Source organism: Entelurus aequoreus, linkage group LG07 (genome assembly GCF_033978785.1).
Source record: "Entelurus aequoreus isolate RoL-2023_Sb linkage group LG07, RoL_Eaeq_v1.1, whole genome shotgun sequence".
Taxonomy (NCBI): domain Eukaryota; kingdom Metazoa; phylum Chordata; class Actinopteri; order Syngnathiformes; family Syngnathidae; genus Entelurus; species Entelurus aequoreus.
In genome coordinates this window covers 8,340,790-8,364,273 of record NC_084737.1, presented here as the reverse complement: position 1 = coordinate 8,364,273, position 23,484 = coordinate 8,340,790, and the positions used below count along the sequence as shown (strand labels likewise).

Below are 23,484 nucleotides of genomic sequence, written 5' to 3'. Positions count from 1 at the left end.
GCTTTCCCACAGTATAAACAGCTTGCCTGCCCAATGACGTCATAACTGTAGAATGATTGAGGGCGAGTTCTTGGTTTCTTATGTGGGTTTATTGTTAGGCAGTTTCATTAACGTCCTCCCAGCGCGGTAACAACACACAACAACAGCAGTCACGTTTAGTCTACCGTAAAGCAGTTTGTCTGCCGTAAACAGCAATGTTGTGACACTCTTAAACAGGACAATACTGCCATCTACTGGAAAGCCTCCAGAACACTGAAAATCAAGTATTTATTTTATTTATATGTATAATAAAATAAATAAATAAATATATATATATATATGTATATATATATATATATATATATATATATATATATATATATATATATATATATATATATATATATAGCTACAATTCACTGAAAGTCAAGTATTTCATACATATATACAGGTATATATATATATATATATATATATATATATATATATATTATATATATATATATATATATAATATATATATATATATATATATATATATATATATATATATATATATATATATATATATATGAAATACTTGAGTTGGTGAATTCTAGGTGAGCATGGGTGTTGATGAGCAGATGAGGGCTGGCTGGCGTAGGTGGATAGCTAATGTTTTTAGCATAGCTCTGTGAGGTCCCGTAGCTAAGTTAGCTTCAATGGCGTCATTAGCAACAGCATTGTTAAGCTTCACCAGGCTGGAAAGCATTAACCGTGTATTTACATGTCCATGGTTTAATAGTATTGTGTATCTTCTGTCTATCCTTCCAGTCAGGGGTTTATTTCGTCTGTTTCTAAATGCAGTTAAGCACGATGCTATCACGTTAGCTCGTAGCTAAAGAGCTTCGCCGATGTATTGTCGCGGAGATAAAAGTCACTGTGAATGTCTATTTCGCGTTCTCGACTCTCATTTTCCAGAGGATATAGTATCCGAGGTGGTTTAAAATACAAATCCGTGATCCACAATAGAAAAAGGAGAGAGTGTGGAATCCAATGAGCCAGCTGGTACCTAAGTTACGGTCAGAGCGAAAAAAAGATACGTCCTGCACTGCACTCTAGTCCTTCACTCTCACGTTCCTCATCCACAAATCTTTCATCCTGGCTCAAATTAATGGGGTAATCGTTGCTTTCTCGGTCCGAATCGCTCTCGCTGCTGGTGTAAACAATGAGGAAATGTGAGGAGCCTTTCAACCTGTGACGTCACGCTACTTCCGGTACAGGCAAGGCTTTTTTTATCAGCGACCAAAAGTTGCGAACTTTATCGTCGATGTTCTCTACTAAATCCTTTCAGCAAAAATATGGCAATATCGCGAATCGATCAAGTATGACACATAGAATGGATCTGCTATCCCCGTTTAAATAAAAATAATTAATTTCAGTAGGCCTTTAAATTCAAATGATTGGATTTTAGACATAAAGACCTAAGACGCCGTGGGTACCCTGAATAATATCCCGTTGCTTATTGTGGCTTCGGATGACTTTGCCATAAGATAATAACGACAGCCTTGGTTTTATCTGTATTTGTGGCTCAGCACTTCCTGTAACAGCAAACAAACAAAGGTACATACGAGCCAATAAAAATGCATATCTGGCTTAGGACACCCGCAAAATCAATAGATGCAGTAAACTGTAATTAACTCAAAATCACGTGTTTGTCAAAAGCTCTCGTGCCTCAGGTGTCTTCCGAGCGAGATTCAGCCCATTTGTATTCTGGGTGTGTCGCCTCAATCTGCATCCAAATGGAGACTGGAATATTTATCCCTCAAAATGACGACGCTGCTCGATTGTCAATGGGCTCCGACATAAGAGCGCAATTTAGCAGCGAGCTTGCATTCCTGTGCGGGCAAGTCAGAACATCGGAGCGCCGCCGCCGAGAAAGATGAGGGGGGGGGGGGGGGGGGGTATCACGGCGGATAGAAAACACCTCCGGGAGGCCTCAGGCTGCTGAGCCTTGACTCACACAAATACATTTAAATTGCTGTACCTGTCAAAGGACTCTGAAGCAAATGGCAACATTCAAAACGAAAAGCATCCTTTTCATGTTAGTCAAATCAGGGATCACGCAGTTTGTTGGAAGATTGGCTGTCAGGAAAAAGTCATCATGTCACCAGGAAGTTTCATTAGACTGGAGAAAGTGAAAGTTGTAGTCGACTGGCAAAACGAGGACCCGTTGTTGCCGTTGATTAAAAAAATATGTACGTCCATTCCGCTTCTTTAGAAACCGAGGTTGAACAATTGTACGCGCATTTTTCATCAGATAATGTTAAAGGCCTACTGAAATGAAATGTTCTTATTTAAACGGGGATAGCAGATCCATTCTATGTGTCGTACTTGATCATTTCGCGATATTGCCATATTTTTGCTGAAAGGATTTAGTAGAGAACATCGACGATAAAGTTCGCAACTTTTGGTCTCTGATAAAAAAAAGCCTTGCCCCTACCGGAAGTAGCGTGACGTTGTCAGTTGTTCACTTCCTCATATTTTCCTATTGTTTTCAACGCAGCTAGAGCTATTCAGACCGAGAAAGCGACGATTACCCCATTAATTTGAGCGAGGATGAAAGATTCGTGGATGAGGAAGTTAGAGTGACGGACTAGAATGCAGTGAAATACATATCTTTTTTCGCTCTGACCATAACTTAGGCACAAGCTGGCTCATTGGATTCCACACTCTCTCCTTTTTCTATTGTGGATCACGGATTTGTATTTTAAACCACCTGGGATACTATATCCTCTTGAAAATGAGAGTCTAGAACGCGAAACGGACATTCACAGTGACTTTTATCTCCACGACAATACATCGACGAAGCTCTTTAGCATGAGCTAACGTGATAGCATCTGTCTCAAATGCAGATAGAAACAAAATAAATAAACCCCTGACTGGAAGGATAGACAGAAGATCAACAATACTATTAAACCATGTACATGTAACTACACGGTTAATAATTCTCAGCCTGGCAAAGCTTAACAATGCTGTTACTAACGACGCTAAGGCTAACTTAGCAACCGGACCTCACAGAGCTATGATAAAAACATTAGCGCTCCACCTACGCCAGCCAGCCCTCATCTGCTCATCAACACCCGTGCTCACCTGCGTTCCAGCGATCGACGGCGCAACGAAGGACTTCACCCCAACACAGATGTGGTTGGTGGCTAGCATCGGCTGGCGCATCTGCTAACCAAGTAAGTCCTTCTTGTTGTGTTGCTACAGCCAGACGCTAATACACCGATCCCACCTACAACTTTATTCTTTGCAATCTCCATTGTTCATTAAACAAATTGCAAAAGATTCACCAACACAGATGTCCAGAATACTGTGGAATTATGAAATGAAAACAGAGCTTTTTTGTATTGTATTCAATGGGGAAGCCATACCTCTGTTCCCCTGGCTACGTCACGCGCATAGTCATCCTCCAAAGGCTTTTTCAACCGGAAGTTTAGCGGGAAATTTAAAATTGCACTTTATAAGTTAACCCGGCCGTATTGGCATGTGTTGCAATGTTAAGATTTCGTCATTGATATATAAACTATCAGACTGCGTGGTGGGTAGTAGTGGCTGTCAGTAGGCCTTTAATTGCAGATAGAAACAAAATAAATAATCCCCTGACTGGAAGGATAGACAGAAATTCAACAATACTATTAAACCATGGACCTGTAACTACACGGTTAATGCTTTCCAGCCTGGCGAAGCTTAACAATGCTGTTGCTAATGACACCATTGAAGCTAACTTAGCAACGGGACCTCACAGAGCTATGCTAAAAACATTAGCTATCCACCTACGCCAGCCAGCCCTCATCTGCTCATCAACACCCGTGCTCACCTGCGTTCCAGAGATCGACGGCGCGACGAAGGACTTCACCCGATCATCAATGCGGTCGGCGGCTAGCGTCGGATAGCGCGTCTGCTATCCAAGTCAAAGTCCTCCTGGTTGTGTTGCTGCAGCCAGCCGCCAATACACCGATCCCACCTACAGCTTTCTTCTTTGCAGTCTCCATTGTTCATTAAACAAATTGCAAAAGATTCACCAACACAGATGTCCAGAATACTGTGGAATTTTGCGATGAAAACAGAGCTTTTTGTATTGGATACAATGTGTCAGAATACTTCCGTTTCAACGATTGACGTCACACGCATACGTCATCATACATAGACGTTTTCAACCGGAAGTTTAGCGGGAAATTTAAAATTGCACTTTTTAAGTTAACCCGGCCGTATTGGCATGTGTTGCAATGTTAAGATTTCATCATTGATATATAAACTATCGGACGGCGTTGTCGGTAGTAGTGGCTTTCAGTAGGCCTTTAAGTGCTTGTATTCTGTGAGTTGGAATTTTAATTAAACAAATACAATATTTTCAGTTTTACCGATTTTATTTTGTTACACGCAGTCAAACTGTTTTTTTTAAATGCTTAAATAACTCTGCTCCCCAATTGCTCTGCAAGGCAATTACAAGACTGCAAAGTGGTACCAGATCTACCACCCGAGCATCGTCAAAAGGCAACTGTTGCGTTCCATTCCGTAGAACAGTGTTTTTCAACCACTAGTGAGATTATCTAATTTCACCTATTTGGGTTGAAAATATTTTTTGCAAACCAGTAATTATAGTCTGCAAATAATGTGTTGTTATTGAGTGTCTGTACTGTCTAGAGCTCGGCAAAGTAACCGTGTAATACTCTTCCATATCAGTAGGTGGCAGCCGGTAGCTAATTGCTTTGTAGATGTCGGAAACAGCGGGAGGCAGGGTGCAGGTAAAAAGGTGTCTAATGCTTAAACAAAAAATAAGCAAAAAGGTGAGTGCCCCTAAGAAAAGGCATTGAAGATGCAGAACGAAACTAAAACTGAACTGGCTACAAAGTAAACACAAACAGAATGCTGGACGACAGCAAAGACTTACTGTGGAGCAAAGACGGCGTCCACAATGTACATGACATGACAATCAACAATGTCCACACAAAGAAGGATAAAAACAACTGAAATATCCTTGATTGCTAAAACAAAGTAGATGCGGGAAATATCGCTCAATAGGAAGACATGAAACTGCTACAGGAAAATACCAAAAAAAAGAGAAAAAGCCACCAAAATAGGTCGGCTCAATGTGTCCTTGAGCAAGACCATACTTGCCAACCTTGAGACCTCCAATATCGGGAGGTGGGGGGTAGGGGGTTGGGGGGGGGGGGCGCGTGGTTGGGGGCGTGGTTATTTACAGCTAGAATTCACCATCTCGAGTATTTCATATATATTTCATATATATATGTATGAAATACTTGACTTTCAGTGAATTCTAGCTATATATATATATATATATATATATATATATATTTATTTTATTTACATTGAAAAAAAAAAATACTTGAATTTCAGTTTCTCGGTGGCTATCCATTAGATGGCAATATTGTCCTGTTTAACTTCTCCGTTCATGATGAGTATATCATTTCGGCAAGCTGTTTATATTGTGGGAAAGCGGACGTGAGAACAGGCTGTCCCCACTCAGTCTCAGGTCCGCATTGAGCTGGAGGGGGCGTGGCCTCCAGCTCCGGCTGAATACCGGGAGTATCAGTATATGGTCGATATTACAGTGCAGTACATCGATATTTTGTAAAATCGAATTTTGTCGTTATTGTTTACAAAGTCAGGAAATAAGTCCTTGGACACAAATAGTAGGAAATAATTACAATATTTATTTGATATTGTTACACCACCATCCATGGCTGTGCCTAATTACAATTGTTAACAAAAATGTTATCGTTTAATGATTTAAAATGTCAAATGTCAGTATCAGCCTTACTTTGAAGCTATTTTATCAGCCTTTGTTGTCATGATCCGTTGCCCGGAGAATGTTTTGTTTTAGTTGAATATTTCGTTAGTTGTTGCTAATGCTGGTATTATCATTTTAGCTGCGGCTTCCCCTTGGCGACCAAACCAAAACAGTCATGTGACGTCCAGAGTGCTAACTAAAGCTGCAAAATGGAAATCTCCAAGAGTGGGATGTTTGACGGAAGACTGAGGTGGTCTCTTAAGAAACCAGGTGAGGCTCAGCTTAGGAATGTGTGCTCGCTCCTTATCCACCCATCCCCCACCACCCCCCTCAACAGCCCCCCCCCCTTTAAAATCCAGCTATTGTGGGAAGAAGGAATGCTTTTCAAAAAGTTACTCCTATCACAGTGAAGGATGGCGGGCGTCGCCCCATTTTTCACTTAGGGCTTAAAGAGGGAGGGGGGTGGGGGGGGGGGGGGGAGTCTTCCTGCAGCCTGAAGGAGAGCTTATTACAACTAAAAAATGCTCCTGTCTCTACTCTTCGGCTGCAAAAAAAAAAACTAAGTGCAGTTGCAAAGATACATACCCGTACATACACAATGACGTGCATGAACTAGTATGACCGTGCATTCGGGATTGGTACCGTTTGTTTGTACATACATATATACATACATACTGTATATACATACATACATACATACATAGGTACTCACTTGCATACAATCACACATACACACACAAATACAGTACATACATACATCAGTGTTTCCCACACATTCATTTATTTGTGGCGGCCCGCCACGAAAGAATTACGTCCGCCACAAATAAAAAAAATAATAACAAAAAATATATATTTATTTTTTTGTCCTGTCCAGCTTCTCAGGCAAATCATATAGTTGATGTAGATGCCCGTATAGGCTGTTCAGATTTACTTTACAAAAGAGTTTATTTGTTACTGACTGTGGCAGGACACCTCTGCCTCTGTTTCACTTTATGTTGCTGGTAAATAATATGCTTGTAGTAGTAGGCTAAAGTTAAATTATTTAGTATCCACTAATTAAAGGGGCAGAGATTTAAGAGACATTTTAGCTTTTATATTTTTTGTAAGAACCACAATTAATAAATATATTTCAGTGAATAACTTATTGTTCAAATCTGTATATAAATATGTACATAAAGTGTTGTAATTATATTGTAAAATGGATGGATGGATGGACGTTTGAAACAAAACTGTTATTATTAATTAGTAAGCATACATTTTTCGAGCCTTTTTAGAGAAAATCAAATCATTGTAGTAAATTATGCAAATTACCCGATGATGTCATGGTGACCACGCCCATAGCCACGCCCCCACCGCCACAGGTATCTTGGCAGTTTATGGGAAACACTGCACATACGCTTATTTACTGTACAAACATACATATACACATACTGTATATACACAAGCCCATATGCATACATTACACTTATGCATATACCGTATTTTTCGGGCTATAAGGCGCACTTAAAACCCTTTCATTTTCTCAAAAATCAACAGTGCGCTTTACAACCCGGTGCGGCATAATTCTGGTTGTGCTTACCGACCTCAAAGCAATTTTATTTGGTACATGGTGAATTGATAAGTGTGACCAGCAGATGGCAGTCACACATACACTACCGTTCAAAAGTTTGGGGTCACATTGAAATGTCCTTATTTTTGAAGGAAAAGCACTGTACTTTTCAATGAAGATAACTTTAAACTAGTCTTAACTTCAAAGAAATACACTCTATACATTGCTAATGTGGTAAATGACTATTCTAGCTGCAAATGTCTGGTTTTTGGTGCAATATCTACGTAGGTGTATAGAGGCACATTTCCAGCAACTATCACTCCAGTGTTCTAATGGTACAATGTGTTTGCTCATTGGCTCAGAAGGCTAATTGATGATTAGAAAACCCTTGTGCAATCATGTTCACACATCTGAAAACAGTTTAGCTCGTTATAGAAGCTACAAAACTGACCTTCCTTTGAGCAGATTGAGTTTCTGGAGCATCACATTTGTGGGGTCAATTAAACGCTCAAAATGGCCAGAAAAAGAGAACTTTCATCTGAAACTCGACAGTCTATTCTTGTTCTTAGAAATGAAGGCTATTCCACTAAATTGTTTGGGTGTTCCCAAACTTTTGAACGGTAGTGTAAGAGATACGTGTAGGCCACAATATGACGCCAGTAAACAACACAAACTTTATACGTTCCATTGAAAATGAAGAACATTACACACGGCACTCAAAAATCGGTCAAAATGTTTTAGTATGACTTTGAAGCCACACCGCTTGATGGATTGTCGGCCCATTACGACTACCGTAGTCAGAGATACAAATATTACTATGGTGTGTGTATAAGGACCGCAAAATGGCACCCATTAGAAGACAGATAATTTGGCGTTTTGTTTCACAATATTATGCAAAAGCAACTTTTCTTACCTTCTGCTACCTACTGATGTGTATTTGGGATCTGCATATGTCCTGAAAATTTGCGCACTTCCGCCATTGTAGTCAACACCATAGTTGATACGCTTCTTTTTTTTTCTCTATCTTCTTGTTATGTGACATTCATCCTCCGCTGTTGCCATTTCTATTATAAAGTAGTGTAAAGTTGTAACTTATATCTCGCTATGGGAGCGCTAAAACATACCGGTGTAGTGAGTTTACATAATTCACCCAAGGAACTTTAGTTATTAGAGAGTTCCGGTCGGACGTTTTTTTCCACGGGACACATTCCGGGCGTTGTTGTTGCACTAGTGAGCCACGGATGAGGAGATGCTGTTCCGTTATTGATTGAAGTAAAGTCTGAATGTCATTAAAACAGTTAGCGCCATCTTTTTGACACTTCTTCCACTCCCGTCCTTGCACGCTACACCGCTACAACAAAGATGATGGGGAGAAGATGTGTGTGTATAAGGTAAGACATTATCTGCCGTTATGTTTCCCAATATTATGCAAAAGCAACTTTTCTTACCTTCTGGTACCTGCTGATCTGTATTTGGGATCTGCATAAATCCTGAAAAATTGCCCGCCTCCGCCTTTGTAGTCCGTGCCGACATTGTAGTTGCTAAGCTTCTTCTTTTTCTCTATCTTCTTGTTACGGGACATTCATCCTCCGCTGTTGCCATTTCAAATATAAAGTAGTGTAAAGTTCTTACTTATATCTGTCAGTAAACTCGCCATGAAAGCACTAAAACATACCGGTGTAGTGAGTTTACATTATTCACCCAAGGAACTATAGTTATTAGAAAGTTACGGTCGATATTCCGTACAATTAACCACTAAATGGTAACACCCGAATACGTTTTTCAACTTGTTTAAGTCGGGGTCCACGTTAATCAATTCATGGTAAATTCATTGAGGTATTGTGTGGCAGAACCATCGCTGTGGATCAACTACTACCAGTCCAAAATAGTAAGCGTAAGCATTTTATTCAGTTGTATTGCGAGTTACTACTTTATTTCTCATAACATTAGGACTTTTTATTGTAGCTTTACAACTTCATGTAATATTACACAAGAAACTTTATTGTAACATTACGACCAATCCTGACTTACCACCAATTTTATTACTCATAACGTTATTTTGTTTTAGTAACTTTAGAACTTTATGTAATATTACACAAGAAACTTTATTCTTGTAACGTTACGATCAATCCTGACTTACTACCAATTTTATTTTTCGTAACAGTAAGACTTTTTTGTAACGTTAAAAAAAAAGTTAAAGTGCCAATAATTGTCTCACACACACTCGGTGCAGTGAAATGATCCTCTGCATTTTACCCATTCCCACAGGGGAGCAGTGAGCAGCGGCGGTGGCCGCGCCCGGGAATCGTTTGGTGATTTAACCCCCAATTCCAACTTTACAACTTTATGTAATGTTACAAGAGACGGTTATTCTTGTAACATTACGATCTATCCCGACTTGCTACCAACTTTATTTCTCATAACGTTATTTTGTTTTAGTAACTTTAGAACTTTATGTAATATTACACAATAAACTTTATTCTTGTAATGTTACAATCAATCCTGACTTACTACCAATTTTATTTTTCGTAACAGTAAGACTTTTTTGTAACGTTAAAAAAAAAGTTAAAGTGCCAATGATTGTCTCACACACACTCGGTGCGGTGAAATTATCCTCTGCATTTTACCCACCCCCACAGGGGAGCAGTGAGCAGCAGCAGTGGCCGCGCCCAAGAATCATTCGGTGATTTAACCCCCAATTCCAACTTTACAACTTTATGTAATGTTACAAGAGAACAGTTATTCTTGTAACATTACGATCTACCTCGACTTACCACCAACTTTATTTCTCATAACGTCATTTTGTTTTAGTAACTTTACAACTTCATGTAATATTACACAAGAAACTTTATTCTTGTAACATTACGACCAATCCTGACTTACCACCAACTTTATTTCTCACAACATACATTTTTTTTTTAGTAACTTTACAACTTTATGTAATATTACACAATAAATTATATTCTTGTAACATTACGAACAATTATATTTTTTCATATTAGGACTTTTTTTTTGTAGCTTTACAACTTTTTCTGCCATCAGGACTACTCTGTTCTTGCAACAGGTCAAATTTATTCTCATACAACCCATCCCCTTTTTCTTGAAATATTACAACAAATAACTAGCGATCATCACTTTTTTCTTGGGACTTTGACTTTATTGCCCGAGCATTATTTCCTCGTATTTTAAAAGATGTGTCTTGATTGGAGCCGTAATGCTCCTCTGTGCAGTTGCAATTATCTTTCAAATGTTTGTTTTTAATGAAAACGGCTCCGAGGGTCCTCTTGAGGCGCCGCTTTTTGATGGGAGTTTACTGAATATGAGCAAATTACAAAAAGGGGAATCATCAAATAATGGGCACGGGGCTTTTATTATGGAATTAATACTACATCATATTTTTTCATTTGCCTTCCTTAGGAGTCTTCTTGCAAAGGCGTGTGAGGTGAGAAAATGTGTTTTGTGATGTTTTCCAGTGGTTTACTTCTTATATAAATGGAAGAACTTTTAATGATGTCATGTCCAATGTGTCCAACCTGTCATGCGGTGTGGCCCAGGGTTCTGTTCTGTGGCCTGTTTTATTTTTGTTGTATCCGATGCCGCTCGGGAGGTTGATCAGTAGTGTCAACATTTTTAATCATTTCTATATTCAACTGTTATGCTCCTTCAATGATTCAGAGTTTCACTTTTAATCTGAGTTCTTGGAATGCGTATCCTGTATCAAAAACTGTTTGTCCTCAAATTTCCTCCAGATAAATTTAAACAAAACGGAGACTCTGATAATTGCTCAAAAAGATCCCCCTGATCAAGAACTCTCTTGGTGCTCACTTGGTTCAAAGCAGCCTCAGGAGCCTTGGGAATGTGTTGCATTGGTCCAAGTCTTTGGAGGGTCTCTGTCATCAACTGACCAAAAACTGTTTGTATCACCCCAGAAATATTTCTGAAGTGACAAACTTCCTGTCAAAATTGGATCTGGAAATGATCATTCACACGTTCATTTCATCTGGTATTGGCTATTACAATTCTCTCTTCACTCTTTTCAACAAGTCAACGCGAAAGAGACTTCAGACGGTACAACATGCAGCTGCCAGATTTTAGACCAGTGCACCCAGAACAGTCCATAAACCCTGTTTGATCCAGTCTTCATTGGCTTCCAGTCAAATTCCGCGTTGAGTTTAAGATTTTAGTCCTGGCTTCGCGTGTGTTGCATAGTGGGGCCCCTCGGTACATCACTGACTTGTTATGCCCCTACTCTTCAGGGTCTTCAGGCCAGGGTCTTCTAAAGATCCCCAAAAACTAATTTTAAAACCCTGGCATTCCAGGTTATAGTCTTTGGAGGGTCTCTGTCAACAACTGACCAAAAACTGTTTTTATCACCTCAGAAATATTTGTAAAGTGACAAACTTCCTGTCAAAATTGGATCTGGAAATGATCATTCACACGTTCATTTCATCTGGTATTGACTATTACAATTCTCTCTTCACTCTTTTCAACGAGTCAACGCTGAAGAGACTTCAGACGGTACAACATGCAGCTGCCAGATTTTAGACCAGTGCACCCAGAACAGTCCATAAACCCTGTTTGATCCAGTCTTCATTGGCTTCCAGTCAAATTCCACATTGAGTTTAAGATTTCAGTCCTGACTTTACGTGCGTTGCATAGTGGGGGCCCCTCGGTACATCACTGACTTGTTATGCCCCTAATCTTCAGGGTCTTCAGGCCAGGGTCTTCTAAAGATCCCCAAAAACTCATTATAAAACCCTGGCATTCCAGGTTATAGTCTTTGGAGGGTCTCTGTCACCAACTGACCAAAAACTGTTTTTATCACCTCAGAAATATTTGTAAAGTGACAAACTTCCTGTCAAAATTGGACATGGAAATGATCATTCACACGTTCATTTCATCTGGTATTGACTATTACAATTCTCTCTTCACTCTTTTCAACGAGTCAACGCTGAAGAGACTTCAGACGGTACAAAATGCAGCTGCCAGATTTTAGACCAGTGCACCCACAACAGTTCATAAACCCTGTTTGATCCAGTCTTCATTGGCTTCCAGTCAAATTCTGCATTGAGTTTAAAATTTTAGTCCTGACTTTGCGTGCGTTGCATGGTGGGGGCCCCTCGGTACACCACTGACTTGTTATGCCCCTACTCTTCAGGGTCTTCTAAAGATCCCAAAAACTCATTTTAAAACCCTGGCATTCCAGGTTATAATCTTTGGAGGGTCTCTGTCAACAACTGACCAAAAACTGTTTTTATCACCTCCTAAATATTTCTTAAGTGAGAAACTTTGGATCTGGAAATGATCATTTACACGTTCATTTCATCTGGTATTGACTATTACAATTCTCTCTTCACTCTTTTCAACGAGTCAACGCGAAAGAGACTTCAGGCGGTACAAAATGCAGCTGCCAGACTTTAGACCAGTGCACCCAGAACAGTCCATAAACCCTGTTTGATCCAGTCTTCATTGGCTTCCAGTCAAATTCCACATTGAGTTTAAGATTTTAGTCCTGACTTTGTGTGCGTTGCATGGTGGGGGCCCCTCGGTACATCACTGACTTGTTATGCCCCTACTCTTCAGGGTCTTCAGGCCAGGGTCTTCTAAAGATCCCCAAAAACTCATTTTAAAACCCTGGCATTCCAGGTTATAGTCTTTGGAGGGTCTCTGTCAACAACTGACCAAAAACTGTTTTTATCACCTCAGAAATATTTGTAAAGTGACAAACTTCCTGTCAAAATTGGATCTGGAAATGATCATTCACACGTTCATTTCATCTGGTATTGACTATTACAATTCTCTCTTCACTCTTTTCAACGAGTCAACGCGAAAGAGACTTCAGACGGTACAACATGCAGCTGCCAGATTTTAGACCAGTGCACCCAGAACAGTCCATAAACCCTGTTTGATCCAGTCTTCATTGGCTTCCAGTCAAATTCCACATTGAGTTTAAGATTTCAGTCCTGACTTTGCGTGCGTTGCATAGTGGGGGCCCCTCGGTACATCACTGACTTGTTATGCCCCTAATCTTCAGTGTCTTCAGGCCAGGGTCTTCTAAAGATCCCCAAAAACTCATTTTAAAACCCTGGCATTCCAGGTTATAGTCTTTGGAGGGTCTCTGTCACCAACTGACCAAAAACTGTTTTTATCACCTCAGAAATATTGTAAAGTGACAAACTTCCTGTCAAAATTGGACATGGAAATGATCATTCACACGTTCATTTCATCTGGTATTGACTATTACAATTCTCTCTTCACTCTTTTCAAAGAGTCAACGCGAAAGAGACTTCAGACGGTACAAAATGCAGCTGCCAGATTTTAGACCAGTGCACCCAGAACAGTCCATAAACCCTGTTTGATCCAGTCTTCATTGGCTTCCAGTCAAATTCCGCGTTGAGTTTAAGATTTTAGTCCTGACTTTGCGTGCGTTGCATGGTGGGGGCCCCTTGGTACATCACTGACTTGTTATGCCCCTACTCTTCAGGGTCTTCTAAAGATCCCAAAAACTCATTTTAAAACCCTGGCATTCCAGGTTATAACCTTTGGAGGGTCTCTGTCAACAACTGACCAAAAACTGTTTTTATCACCTCATAAATATTTCTAAAGTGAGAAACTTTGGATCTGGAAATGATCATTCACACGTTCATTTCATCTGGTATTGACTATTACAATTCTCTCTTCACTCTTTTCAACGACTCAACGCTGAAGAGACTTCAGACGGTACAAAATGCAGCTGCCAGACTTTAGACCAGTGCACCCAGACCAGCCCATATCACCCCCATTTGATCCAGTCTTCATTGGCTTCCAGTCAAATTCCGCATTCAGTTTAAGATTTTAGTACTGACTTTGCGTGTGTTGCATGGTGGGGCCCCTCAGTACATCACTGACTTGTTATGCCCCTACTCTTCAGGGTCTTCAGGCCAGGGTCTACTAAAGATCCCCAACACTCTTTTCAAAACCCTGGCATTCCAGGCTATAGCTCCCAGACTCTGGAACAACTTGCACCAGTCTCTCCGTGATCTTGACTGTGTTGACACTTTTAAGAAACTTTTGAAAACTTCTCTTTTTGGTAAAGCTTTTAAAGGCCTACTGAAATGAATTTTTTTTATTCAAACGAGGATAGCAGATCCATTCTATGTGTCATACTTGATCATTTTGCGATATTCCCATATTTTTGCTGAAAGGATTCAGTAGAGAACATCGACGATAAAGTTCGCAACTTTTGGTCGCTGATAAAAAAAAGCCTTGCCTGTACCGGAAGTAGCGTGGCGTCACAGGTTGAAAGGCTTCTCACATTTCCCCATTTTTTACACCAGCAGCGAGAGAGATTCGGACCGAGAAAGCGACGATTACCCCATTAATTTGAGCCAGGATGAAAGATTTGTGGATGAGGAACGTGAGAGTGGACTAGAGTGCAGTGCAGGACGCATCTTTTTTCGCTCTGACCGTAACTTAGGTACAAGCTGGCTCATTGGATTCCACACCCTCTCCTTTTTCTATTGTGGATCACGGATTTGTATTTTAAACCACCTCTGATACTATATCCTCTTGAAAATGAGAGTCGAGAACGCGAAATGGACATTCACAGTGACTTTTATCTCCACGACAATACATCAGCGAAGCACTTTAGCTACGGAGCTAACGTGATAGCATCGGGCTTAACTGCAGATAGAAACAAAATAAAGAAATCCCTGACTGGAAAAATAGACAGAAAATCAACAATACTATTAAACCATGTACATGTAACTACACGGTTAATGCTTTCCAGCCTGGCGAAGCTTAACAATGCTGTTGCTAACGACACCATTGAAGCTAACTTAGCAACGGGACCTCACAGAGCTATGCTAAAAACATTAGCTATCCACCTACGCCAGCCAGCCCTCATCTGCTCATCAACACCCGTGCTCACCTGCGTTCCAGCGATCGACGGAGCGACGAAGGACTTCACCCGATCACAGATGTGGTCGGCGGCTAGCGTCGGATAGCGTGTCTGCTGTCCAAGTCAAAGTCCTCCTGGTTGTGTTGCTGCAGCCTGCCGCTAATACACCGATCCCACCTACAGCTTTCTTCTTTGCAGTCTTCATTGTTCATTAAACAAATTGCAAAAGATTCACCAACACACATGTCCAGAATACTGTGGAATTTTGAGATGAAAACCGAGCTTTTTGTATTGGATACAATGTGTCCGCATACTTCCGTTTCAACCATTGACGTCAGGCGCATACGTCATCATACATAGACGTTTTCAACCGGAAGTTTAGCGGGAAATTTAAAATGTCACTTTATAAGTTAACCCGGCCGTATCGGCATGTGTTGCAATGTTAAGATTTCATCATTGATATATAAACTATCAGACTGCGTGGTCGCTAGTAGTGGCTTTCAGTAGGCCTTTAAGCAATGCACCTTTTAACTATCAATTTTAATCCACTTGGTATCCTTGTTATGATGTTGCCCCTGTTGTTTTCATTGAATTGATGTTTTACTTCACCTATGTTTTGTACAACACTTTGTGATTTTAAAATAAAGATAAAATGTACTTACTAACTTGTGTGTGGAGCTGACTAACGAAAGGTGTAAAAGTGGATGATTTTACTACAATTGCTGCTGATTATTGACTTCTTCATCCTTGCTAGTCAAGCCAAGCAAACATGGTTGGGGTGTGGCTGCATTTTTTTTACACTTGGGAAAAGAGTGGGCGGCGGCGGCCTCCCTCGGGCGCTCGCATCCCATTGGCCGCCACTGCCCCATATAAAAGTGTATACCTGAGTCAGGTAGGGGGAAAACTGATAGCGCCTTGTTGTTGCTCCAGCCTGCAGACGCTCGGGAAGACTTTGAAGCTTTTTTGCATGATTTTAAACGGGTGAACTTTAAGGTGAGTTATGCTATCTGAGCTAGGGAAGACATGCTAGTTTTATTAAACTAGAAGTTTTAATTAATTTGTGTTTATATTCCTAACTGGGTGACACTTTGCTTTGAACTGGAATTTAGATGCAAAGAAAACATTTAGGTTGGACTAGAATTCAGATGCAGAGAAAAGGTTTAGGTTGGACTAGAATTAAGAGGTTTAGGTTGGACTAGAATTGAGACGCACAGGAAATGTTTAGCCACGAGGTTCTGGGCGGGTTTCCGGTTGCAAACCTTCACTCAGACATGGAGCCGGAGACCAGCAGAGGGCGGGCCTGGTCTTGCTCAGGCTTGTGCTTGAAGACTCAAGGCAGGAACTTCAAAGCTCGCCACCGCCCGACTTCAGCCGCGTCGCAGGCAGAGGCTGAAAAAAAGAGAGAGAGAAGGTCTCGTGTTTTCAGACCTCTTCTGCGAGAAACATTCCATGAGTTCTATCCTTCATTCCACCGGAGTCTGTAGTCTGTAGCTAACCAGATTTCAGTGGTGTGAAGTGTACGAGACATGGAGGATTCACACCAAGGAGGAGATCTTCTCAATTTTTGCATTTTCTATTCATTTTTAATGCAATTAACAACTTTTTGCATTATTCTTAATTTATTTTTGATCGTTTCTTGTTGTATGTGCACCGAGTGTTTAAGTGGAAATTCAGCATGTATTAAATACAAATGTAACTGTATTGTGTCATCTTTCAATCCTTTGTACTGCTTGCATTAATATGATTATATCTCTGTGAAGAGCTTTGAGTATCTAGAAAAGCGCTATATGAATCTAATCCATTATTATTATTTGTTATTATTATTATTATTATTATTATTATGTGTATGAAACGGGCTGCATGAAAAAAAATGTACGTGGCTACACAAGTGCGACAGAACCATTCAATGAATTTATGAATTAAAAAAAATAATAATATCATAATTAATTTGTTAGAGTAAAACATAAATATTATGATATAAGCAGTGTTGGCGCTAGGAATTTTCAGAATTGGGTCCCAGGGACCCCATCAAGTCATAAAAATGGGGTCCCACTTTTTTGTAAGTGTGTGATAATTGATAAATGTACGCATTATCCTGTTATATCTCACATTTTATATTGCGTTTTGGAAAAAGGTTTCATAAAAATTACTTAATACATTAAAAAAATAACACAAAAGAAATCAAAATTTTATGCATATGTAAGTTTATTCAGTTATAAACATTCATTCACTTTCTTCTTTCCTTCATGGATCTAAACTTTAACGCTGCCGGTAGTTTTTTCTATATTTTTATTTAATAAGTTGTAAGTGTATTTATTTCAGTATAAATGTGTACAAAGTTTTTCGCTTCAGTCATTAAATTACGATAATGTGCCAGGGCATACATACATTATTTATTTAACGCTTAAATCTCTAGAGTCTACATCAACTTCACATTTATCCCTCAATTCTAAGTTATTTGGGGGGTTTTTATGTTGTTTTTTGTTTGTTTTCTGCCCTTTTTGTCAAAGAAATCTATGTTTTTTTTCATGGCAAACACACCAAATATGCAAAATCTTCCACAAAAAAATATTTTTCAAAGTGGAATATTTGATGTGAAGTAATTGGAGCCTTGGATATGTCAATAATTCATAAAAACATTCGTTTTGATTCAATATTATGTTTTGAGAAATGACAGTTTTAAAGAAAAAAACAGCTTTCTTTTATTAGTCAACATTGTAACTTTTCCTATATAAACAAAACACCTGCGGAAAGCGATAATCGATAAATTAAAAAATAAAATGCAAACCGGGCGGACAAAAAATAAAAATAAATCTAAATCCCTTCCGGAAATTTGCGTCCTTTCTGATTTTAATGCAAAAAAAGACACAAAAAGTGTGTTAATTCCATCACTGTATAAAGCTTCATTATAATAGTATATTATGGAATTACATACTTTTTAACTATAGCATCACCTAATCCATGGCTGCCATTAGAGGGCCGCTTGTAACAGTAAATAATTAATGAATTTGTCTATGAATTTAAATATTTTTTAAAAAAATTACATAAAGAGTTAAAAAAATCTGGATTTTACCACAGTTTTTTACAGAAAAAAACTGCCAGCTGTTTTTTCCATTATTATTATTTTGAGAACATATTACTGTAATAGAAATACAGTACCGCTGTTTAATGTTATTTTGGCAAGCCAGTTTTTTACCATAATAAAATGTGGTAACATAAAATCATCAACTGCGATTTTACAGTAAAAAGAAAACCAAAAACTGACAGCTCAGGCGACAGAATTTTACTGTAAAAAAAAACAAACATTGGTCGTTTTTTTTCCAATTTACAGTAATATGCTGTAAAAAATAAATAAAAAAACTCCCTAGATTTTACACTTTGTTTTTGCCCTTTTTGTCAAAGAAAAATGTTTTTTTATGGCAAACGCACAAAAAATGCAAAATCTTCCACAAAAAATATTTTTCAAAGTGGAATATTTGATGTGAAGTAATTGGAGCCTTGTATATGTCAATAATTCATAAAAACATTGATTTTGATTCAATATTATGTTTTGAGAAATGACAGTTTGAAAGAAAAAAAAAACAGCTTTGTTTTATTAGTCAAACATTGCAACTTTTCCTATACAAACAAAACAAAGGCGCAAATCGATAATTGATCAAATAAAAAATAAAAAGCAAACCGGGCGGTAAAAAAAAAAAAAAGTAATCTGCGTCCCTTACGGAAATTTGCGTCCTTTATGATTTTAATGCGTAAAAAGACACAAAAAGTGTGTTAATTCCATCACTGTATAAAGCTTCATTATAATAGTATATGATGGAATTACATACTTTTAATTATGGCATCGCCTAATCCATGGCTGCCATTAGAGGTCCGCTTGTAACAGTAAATATTAATGAATTTGCCTATGAATTTAAATATTTAAAAAAAATGTTTTACATAAAGAGTAAAAAAAATCTGTGGATTTTACCACTGTTTTTTACAGAAAAAAAATGGCAGCTGTTTTTTCTATTATTATTATTTTGAGAACATATTACTGTAAATAGAAATACAGTACCGTTGTTTAATGTTATTTTGGCAACCCAGTTTTTTACCATAATAAAATGTGGTAACATAAAAACTGACAGCTCAGGGCGACAGAATTTTACTGTAAAAAAAAAAATTGGTCGTTTTTTTTTCCAACTTACAGTAATATGCTGTAAAAAACAAAAAAATTGATTTTAGTTTGTTTTCTGCCCTTTTTGTCAAAAAAAACTGTTTTTTTTTTATGGCAAACGCACAAAAAATGCTAAATCTTCCACAAAAAATATTTTTCAAAGTGGAATATTTGATGTGAAGTAATTGGAGCCTTGGATAGGTCAATAACTTATAAAAACATTGATTTTGATTCAATATTATGTTTTGAGAAATGAAAGTTTTATTACTCAACATTGCAACTTTTCTATATAAACAAAACAAAACACCGGCGGAAAGCAATAATCGATAAAATAATTTAAAAAACAAGTAAACCAGGCGGTAAAAAATAAAATAAAAACTGCGTCCCTTCCGGAAATTTGCGTTCTTTCTGATTTTAATGCGTGAAAAAACACAAAAAGTTTGTTAATTCCTTCACTGTATAAGGCTTCATAATAATATTATATGATGGATTTACATACTTTTTAATTATGGCATCGCCTAATCCATGGCTGCCATTAGAGGGCCGCTTGTAACAGTAAATAATTAATGAATTTGTCTATGAATTTAAATATTAAAAAAAAAAATTACATAAAGAGTTAAAAAAAATCTGTGGATTTTACCACAGTTTTTTACAGAAAAAAACTGGCAGCTGTTTTTTCCATTATTATTATTTTGAGAACATATTACTGTAAATAGAAATACAGTACCGCTGTTTAATGTTATTTTGGAAAGCCAGTTTTTTACCATAATAAAATGTGGTAACATAAAATCATCAACTGTGGATTTTACAGTAAAAAGAAAACCAAAAACTGACAGCTCAGGCGACAGAATTTTACTGTAAAAAAAAAAAAAACATTGGTCGTTTTTTTTCCAATTTACAGTAATATGCTGTAAAAAATAAATAAAAAAACTCCCCAGATTTTACACTTTGTTTTTGCCCTTTTTGTCAAAGAAAAATGGTTTTTTTTATGGCAAACACACAAAAAATGCAAAATCCTCCACAAAAAATATTTTTCAAAGTGGAATATTTGATGTGAAGTAATTGGAGCCTTGGATAGATCAATAATTCATAAAAACATTGATTTTGATTCAATATTATGTTTTGAGAAATGACAGTTTGAAAGAAAAAAAAACAGCTTTGTTTTATTAGTCAACATTGCAACTTTTCCTATATAAACAAAACAAATGCGCAAAGCGATAATTGATCAAAAAATAAATAAAAAGCAAACATAAAATCTGCGTCCCTTCCGGAAATTTGCGTCCTTTCTGATTTTAATGCAAAAAAGACACAAAAAGTGTGTTAATTCCAACACTGTATAAAGCTTCATTATAATATTATATGATGGAATTACATACTTTTTAACTATGGCATCACCTAATCCATGGCTGCCATTAGAGGGCCGCTTGTAACAGTAAATAATAATGAATTTGCCTATGAATTTAAATATTTTTTTTAAAAATGTACATAAAGAGTAAAAAAAAAATCAGTGGATTTTACCACTGTTTTTACAGAAAAAAACTGGCAGCTGTTTTTTCCATTATCATTATTTGGAGAACATATTACTGTAAATAGAAATACAGTACCGTTGTTTAATGTTATTTTGGCAACCCAGTTTTTTACCATAATAAAATGTGGTAAGATAAAAAACTGACAGCTCAGGCGACAGAATTTTACTGTAAAAAAAAAACATTGGTCGTTTTTTTTCCAACTTACAGTAATATTCTGTAAAAAAAAAAAATAATAAAATAAAAAAAATCCCTAGATTTTAGTTTGTTTTCTGCCCTTTTTGTCAAAGAAAACTGTTTTTTTTTATGGCAAACGCACAAAAAATGCAAAATCTTCCACAAAAAATATTTTTCAAAGTGGAATATTTGATGTGAAGTAATTGGAGCCTTGGATAGATCAATAATTCATAAAAACATTGATTTTGATTCAATATTATGTTTTGAGAAATGACAGTTTGAAAGAAAAAAAACAGCTTTGTTTTATTAGTCAACATTGCAACTTTTCCTATATAAACAAAACAAATGCGCAAAGCGATAATTGATCCAAAAAAAAATAAAAAGCAAACATAAAATCTGCGTCCCTTCCGGAAATTTGCGTCCTTTCTGATTTTAATGCAAAAAAGACAAAAAGTGTGTTAATTCCAACACTGTATAAAGCTTCATTATAATATTATATTATGGAATTACATACTTTTTAACTATAGCATCACCTAATCCATGGCTGCCATTAGAGGGCCGCTTGTAACAGTAAATAATAATGAATTTGCCTATGAATTTAAGTATTTTTTTAAAAATGTACATAAAGAGTAAAAAAAAATCAGTGGATTTTACCACTGTTTTTACAGAAAAAAAACTGGCAGCTGTTTTTTCCATTATCATTATTTGGAGAACATATTACTGTAAATAGAAATACAGTACCGTTGTTTAATGTTATTTTGGCAACCCAGTTTTTTACCGTAATAAAATGTGGTAAGATAAAAAACTGACAGGTCAGGGGACAGAATTTTACTGTAAAAAAAAAAACATTGGTCGTTTTTTTTCCAACTTACAGTAATATTCTGTAAAAAAAATAATAATAATAATTAAAAAAAAAACTCCCTAGATTTTAGTTTGTTTTCTGCCCTTTTTGTCAAAGAAAAATGTTTTTTTTTATGGCAAATGCACAAAAAATGCAAAATCTTCCACAAAATTTTTTTTTCAAAGTGGAATATTTCATGTGAAGTAATTGGAGCCTTGGATAGGTCAATAATTCATAAAAACATTGATTTTGATTCAATGTTATGTTTTGAGAAATGACAGTTTGAAAGAAAAAAAAACTGCTTGGTTTTATTAGTCAACATTGCAACTTTTCCTATATAAACAAAACACAGGCAGAAAGCGATAATCGATAAAATAAAAAATAAAAAATAAAAAATCTGCGTCTGGAAATTTGCGTCCTTTCTGATTTTAATGCGTAAAAAGACACAAGAAGTGCATTAATGCCAACACTGTATATGGCTTCATTATAATTTTATATTGTGGAATTACATACTTTTTAATTATGGCATCACCGAATCCATGGCTGCCATTAGAGGGTCGCTTGTAACAGTAAATAATTAATGAATTTGCCTATGAATTCTGACACTTATTTAAAAATACTGCAAATCTAAAAGCACTGTAAAACAGAGCAATTATCGCCAATACCGATATTAAAGATTGTCCGAGCTCATTGACTCATTTTGACTTTATCTTATTGTTCTTTAATATACTCGGAATAACAAAGCAAAAACTCACACATACATGTATGTACACATAAACGCAGAAAATAAATGAATAATATCGGCGGTATCACGCTGGTGTCGTACCAACACACTCCATTGGATCGACCCCACTCCCTCCCTTGTGAACACATTGCAATGACGCACTTGAATCAAAAAAACGAGGCTTTATGACAATAAAAATGAATCATTGTGACACAGAAGTGATGAAATGTAAACTCACCAAAAACGGATTTTTTTCGACGACGTTTGGATGATATCGACGGTGACGTCATCTCTCCGCCAAAACTGGACGAGGATGTGATAAGTTTGGCGAGCAGGAGTCGTAAGTGATTAAGTTGCAGGGGGAAGGGCGACACTCTGCGGTAGGTAGCTGGTAAATGTAGAGGAAATTAACTAGTTGAACTAGTTAACTACAACATAGAAATAAAAGCCAAAATGCTGTTCGGCGCCCACTGGTTTGTTAGCTAACAGGCTAAAGCTAGCATGCCACACTGCGATGATAGCTATCCGATATGTGTTGTGCTTAGAGATGTGACGTTCGCGAACGATTCAAGTTTTTAGAACGGCTCTTTTATGTGAACATTGACAACAGATAACCAGCTGTGGAGCCGTTCATTTGGGAGCCGTTTTTTTTATGCACAGGCACATTTAGCGTCGGCAATTGCCCACTCTGCACACAAGGAAACTTATCAGCATTTCGATTAACTTTTAATAAAATAGATATATATTTGCATTTAAAATATTTAGGGACAATTGGTAGAAAATGGATGGATGGATGTATTTATTTATTTATTTATTTATTTATTTTTCTTGGATTTAGTTATTGGGTGTATCATACTAA

The 23,484-nt window shown here is 37.3% G+C and overlaps 1 protein-coding gene and 1 long non-coding RNA gene across 5 annotated transcripts in view; one reads left to right on the top strand and one right to left on the bottom strand.

The window, feature by feature from the left end:
- The window catches only part of LOC133653357 (uncharacterized), a 39,202-nt gene that overhangs the window by 15,569 nt on the left and 149 nt on the right, over nucleotides 1-23,484 (bottom strand). The window contains exon 1 of the long non-coding RNA XR_009826712.1: nucleotides 22,864-23,484. This exon is cut by the window's right edge and continues 149 nt beyond it. This is a non-coding gene — a long non-coding RNA (uncharacterized LOC133653357). The remainder of the gene's footprint in view (nucleotides 1-22,863) is intronic.
- Nucleotides 22,733-23,484, top strand: part of LOC133653354 (transmembrane and death domain protein 1-like) — a 25,554-nt gene continuing 24,802 nt past the window's right edge. For 2 of the 4 annotated variants that reach the window (XM_062052538.1, XM_062052536.1), the window contains exon 1: nucleotides 22,733-22,965. The gene's annotated coding sequence lies outside the window, so the exon portion shown is untranslated. Of the gene's footprint in view, nucleotides 23,006-23,484 lie in introns of all 4 variants that reach the window. The other 2 variants (XM_062052537.1, XM_062052535.1) reach the window with 1 other exon arrangement.